This window comes from Emydura macquarii, unplaced genomic scaffold (genome assembly GCF_026122565.2).
Source record: "Emydura macquarii macquarii isolate MOO-44397 ecotype Brisbane River unplaced genomic scaffold, CSIRO-AGI_Emac_v2 contig_1483, whole genome shotgun sequence".
NCBI lineage: Eukaryota > Metazoa > Chordata > Testudines > Chelidae > Emydura > Emydura macquarii.
The window spans coordinates 3,665,409-3,671,408 of NW_027131620.1; positions in this window are offsets into that span (position 1 = coordinate 3,665,409).

Sequence of the window (6,000 nt, forward strand, 5' to 3'; positions counted from 1 at the left end):
CCTTAGCCTCGCTTCATTGAGATCGGATGGTCCAACGCACAGATTTGTTGGAAAACTGCAGCGTTAAGGGAGATTTGGCTAAATCTGCTGCTCGTTGGGTGTTCTGCCAAAAAAGGCATTAGAAAGTAGAAGAGGACTTTGTCCTCCATCTAAGTCTGATCCTACAGGCAGGTCTCATTCTTACATCGTTGGTGCCCCCCGGCTGCTCTGAACACTTCAGCAAGGACTTTGCCCGTAACGCCATACGCCAGGAAGTGAAAGGGTGGCGGTGGAGCGTTGTTATAGACTGAGTCGCCCAAGTCACACAATTGAGAAGCAGCAGTGGCCACGATTTGTCCCTCTGGCCAATTGTCTTGACCTTGGCGGAGTAGCTGGTGCAGTCATTTGGTGCAATATCCTGACATCTCTGGAGAGCTGAATTCAACTCTTTCCACAGCAGATGAGTGCAAATGCATTTGGGACTCACCATGGCTCCCATTTGTGCACATCACCAAAACACCATGCGCTTAAACCCTGCTGGCAATTTCTGCTTGAGAGAGGCCGGGACCTGCTGGTGTAAAGCAAATGATGCCGCAGGCCAGAGTTCAGGTGCAGGGGCAGAACTGTATGGAGGAAGCTTACCCAGAATCTATCCTTCCTATGCTTATTGCTAAACAAACTCATGAAAATGTAGGTCCATATCCTGCAATCGGCCCCTGTACAGTGGAACCTTGTTTTTGCATCCTCCTAGTTGACTTTAATGGGGCTCTGGGCAGGCGCAGGGAGTGATCAGAGTCTAACATTAAATGGTGGAAAACCAAAGCTAATCTAGGATTAACCACCATCTAGCCAGGCAGACGCACCCTGAAAGGAGCCCAAGGGCTTCTGAATATTATTTGTGAGAGGGCCCAACAGCAGGAGTCTTGCTATCCGAAAGCATGTGAATCTCCCAAATGAACTGTGGCTTGAACAGTTCATGAGGCTGCCTTTATTCCTGCAGCTTATTGAAAGTTCCTCTGCAGTTTATATTCACAGCTCTGGCCCAACCCCAGCGGGCTGAAGGAAAGCGATCCGGCTTTGGAAACCATCTGCTGCTCTGGATGGCTGCATGAGAGGGGCTGCTGTCTCACGGAGCGGGAGGCCCGGTCCATGGAAACACGCCGGCATCATATGCGGCTCTAGCCCGAATCATGCCCATTTTCCTATTTCAATGATTCCCATTTTCCCTCTCAGGGAGGAAGAACGTTGCCCGAGGGCTCAACGTTATATTTTTGTGTCTGATCAGAGCAACCCCGTGCCAGGGGCTAAAGGAAGGAGGAGAAGTTTTGTATAACAACAGCTCCATCCAGTGGTTGGAAAGGACATGCATGTGCATATTCCCTGGAGATTTTCGGCACCCTTTTGGGGCGGTGATTGAAGTACGGCATGCAGAAGCCCAGCAATGACATCAGGGGTGTCAAGATTAGATGCCTCTGCCCCAGACTTGACCTCAGCCAGCTACGTCAAGGTGAAAGGTGTTAAAGTATGTCTACACTGGGGGAAGGAGGGAGCTCTCTTGGTCACTACACTGCCTACGGTTTAATGCTGACCTTCCTTCTAGTTGAAAGAAGATGGGTTTGTAGGGTGATGCCCCATCCCCTCATCTCCCCAGAGTGAATAGTTCCCCTAGAGGAGGAGCTGAATCAGAGGTCAAAATTCAGATCTGATCTCTTTTCCTCCTTCCCCTAGGAGCCAGAAGGCCTAGATCTCCAGGTTAACAGCGGGATTCTCGAATCCTTTTGGCCCACATCTTGGGAGGCGTCTTTGACAGGGCATCAGGTCCTAACGTTGCTAGAGCACCTGTGTGCCACGTTGTGCCCCTAATCTGCTCGCGTTGAACTCCAGGGCCAAGCTCCCATTGATTTCAGTGGAAGCAAGGCTGGGCCCCAAATCTCCCCGAAAGCAGCTGTTGCTTCTCATTCCGTTACGGGTGCATTAACCCACAGCCTACGACTTGCGCTGGTCAGGCGGCCCGGCTGCCTGGCGTGTGGGCAGCAGCGATGCACCGGGACCGGCGCAGAGGCTCACGCTTAGGGCCAGGAGGGGACATTCACTCCACAAAGCATGAAGTGCTGCAGCTGGCTCGGGTCGCCGGGGAACATCCTGTGCTAATAAAGGGAACAGCTGACAGTGCCGGAGGGTCTGGTTGAAGTGGACCGAGTTCCTAGAAACCTCTCACTTCGGCACCAAGCGGGTTGAAGCGAGGGGACTAAGCGAGCCACGCACCCTTTTATTTTTTGCTGGGCCGTGATCAACACCACTCTATTATTCCTGGAAGAACTGGGGGATAACGCTTGTCTTTCGGTGACTGCGCCATTGCCAATGAAATCACTCACGCCAAACTCCCCCTCCAAAAAAATCAATAAACATTTATTTGATACAGCTTTCTTTTAAATATATACAGTACATAGATGTATCCCTTGTAGGTGCTCAGTGGCGCTGTTGTTAATATTTTATTTATTACAGTACTCTCAAGTGGAGGCCTTGTCTATGATTAACAAAAGAACGTATCGTCACAAATTGGGAGTTTATTATAAGAGAGTTGACTATTAAAACATTTTTAAAATTTTTTTTTGCAAATAAACACTTTATATATATATATATATATATATTTATATATTTATATCTATGGTTACAAGTGATACATTGAAAATCTTTTTTCCAAAATGCACTTATGCAGAACACCTGGCATTGACATGAAACATACGAATATGTCATGGAATGGGTGCCACAGAAGGGAGTACGGAAAGAAAATATCCCAAATGGTTTGCGTTGATGTGCACGCGTCTACCCTGATGCAAGTAATTCCTGTGCCCATTTTGGCTGGATCGTCCGCAGAGGTGAATGCAATCAGGAATCAGGCCCCCTGTAGAACTACAGTAACAAGAATCTGACAATGGATTGATTTTCTCCCTGTTCTGAAATGTGATATTTGCTGTTGTTGCGAACAAAGGCTTTCCTGACACACTGCATTCTCATTTGCACTTCAAGGTTCCTCAAAAGGAAGAGAAGATTTGAGATCAAGGCTGGAGCTGTTGTTTCAGGTGACAGTTTGGGCTAGATTTTCAAAGAGTGCTGTGAAGTGCGTGGTTATGGAACTCGAGGGCACGGCCACGCTTTGTATGTATGACTGAATCATGTCATTTTTGAAACGTTAGCCCTTTCATCTATGATTTGCAGATACACATTTCGGGCCAGATTTTCACACAGTCGAGATGCACGATTGATTGTATACGCCAAATGTGTGCATAATTTGTGTGTGCAGTAACCGTGACGGCGTACAAAAGAATCTGTGACAGCATTACCTGATTTGGGTGCACAGTCAGGGTCATTGCACGTCGGAAAACTTGGCCCTTAATTTAGATTGAAGATGACACAGTCTGTAACAGACTCTCCTTCACGACATAGTTCTTAAACCCAGAGAAGTTTCTGGGATGTACTTACCATGTGATAGCTGCCGTATTAAATCTAAGTGAAATAGATGTTGGAAGCCTTCATTTAAACCAGCATGGTGTTATGCATGGAAAATAATAACCCAAAGGGTGTGTGTGGATGCCTTCATCACCCACCTGAAACATGGGTCCTGAGCATGACTGCCCAGTTGTAATACCTTTCTGCATTTATCAACTAGCTAGGTATTCACATCAGTCTGGTTTTTCACAGCCACTTACTGCATTAGCCCCCCTGTCTTTGCTTGCAACAGGCCTTCAATATCTTAAGTTGAACACAGTGGGTCTTCTGAACCACCTCGCACAAATGGGCCAACCCCCGCTGCTGAACAGACGCAGTTTGGGGCCAGATGGCTCTGCTTACGTCGAGCCATTTTGGAAGAGGGGTTTCGCAAAGGCTCAGCGACAAGAGTCCGCGCTCCAGCTTCGTCCAATTCATTCAACCGGGGTTGGCTTCGATAACGGAGCCAAAGGGCTTCGCAGTTTCTCCTTGGGGGTGATCCTATGGCTTAGGTGTTCTGGGGTGTAGTTATTGCACAGACTAGAAGAAGAGGAGCTACAGCCCCAGAGGATTCCCCATGTGCAATGAACGGCATGGATGCAGAAGTCCCACGCTGAACTCCCGGCACCGATTTGGAGTCAGCGTTTTCCACCCAGACAAGGGAGCTCCCAACAGTCAAGCCGTGGTGGTGGGGGAGGGGAGAAATTCCTTAATTCAAAAACACAGCTGGATTTTAGCTGGATTTGGAAAATAGCTGCAGGAAGCGGCAGTGGTTCTGCACCGGGGTTAACTTCCTTAGGTGGCCTGAGCTAGGCCAAAACCTCATATGGAGAGAGATGCCACAGCAAAGGACTCACAAAAAGCATGGCAGGTCCAGCATGTGAGTAAGTGATAGCAACATCACCAACTTACGTGACTGCGTGAGAAATAAGCTCAAATACCAGTAGGGCGAGAGCCTGACGAAACTGGGGGCCGAGGTAAGACTTCCTTCCCCTGTAGAACTCCTACTGGCTTCAATGGGAGCTACACATATTGGGAGGGAAGGATTGGCTGTAAGCTGTTGAATTCCTATGCCTATGGGATATACAATAAAACAAGTCTGAGGTATGTGTACTAGGATGGGGCCCCAAACACAGCATGCTCCCGGACCTTCATCATCACCGATAAACCCTTCATCCAGCTCAACTGGACCTTAAGATGCTAAAGAATGAAATGGAGGCGGATGAAAGGAACATCAGAGTAGCCAAGATCTAGTATTGATAAAGGGAGCTGGTGCTTCCTCAGACGGCTAGCGCCCTCTCCACAGAGATCAATGCATAGATTCCCTTGCCAGCCTCAATGACGGCAAACGTTTTCCTTTAAATGGCAGGTTTCTTGCAAAATCCAACCATCCCTGCCCGTCCAAAATCTCCGCCAAATATCCCTTTCCGATGGACAAACTACAGCACGAGCAAGCTAATGTATTTGCCGCCATGTCTAAAGGCATCGGGGCAGCCTCCTGCCAACCCCCTGCCCACACCTCTGTTTTCAGAACAATGTAACTATTAGCATAGGCTATTCCATGGACTGGACCAGAGTTGACATACAGGTATTTCTAGCATTGATTTTGAGATGGACCTTCAGGATGGCCCCAGCTTCCCTGCCCCAGCTTCCTTTGAGGAATAAAGCTGTCAAGAGTTTGCTAGAATTGCATCCCAGATCATCTTAATTCCCTCCTTTGGGAGAAAGAGCCTTACTCATCCTCAACATTCCCATCTACTGGATTTTTTGTAAGGTCTCCACAGATCCCACTGTAATCGGCCCTTGCTTGCCATTCGTGGGTTTAACCCAGACCGGGGTTTTTTTGCCTCTGTATGTGCGGAGTTCTTCAGTTTTGGAAAGCATAACAAAATGTGTCAAAACTTCTGAGCACGGAGGCCTGACAGGGAAATCACAATGCAGAGGGAGCCGGAGGTATCTTGCAACTGTGTTGTGTGCGTGATGCCTCACTGAGAAGGAAATCTTATTAATATCTACAAAACCTGTGATGAATGTCAATTTTACTGGGGATTAAATACTGACCAGATTAAAATGTGATCAGGTGAGTTTCTGTAATGATGTTCCCTAAGGTGATACGAAATGATCTCGCCTAGAACTTGTGAAATGCAAGGGTTGGATTTTGAAAAGAACCCGGCAATTGCTCCTGGTGACGTTAACGGTTAAAGAAAAAAATGAAGTAAAAAACCCCCCCGAATGCAGTATTTGGGATCGACTCCGGAGTGGCCATTCACTGTGGTGCACTTTGTGAGGTTTGTCATGGTTTCCTGTGTATGTAGGACCATCCAGAACTCAGCCTGTTAGTAAATCAGCACCTTGTCTGGGACTCGACTCACGCAGTTTGGCATCTAAGGTCCCACTGCTAAAAGCTCTTCGACTTGGGTAGGAGTTACATTTGTGTAAGCGCTCAGGGTCGGGACAATCCTTCCTGCTCTCTAGCTACGTGCTGACATTTCCTTTTGATCTGCTCTGAAGTTGGCGATATAAAAGTCCCTA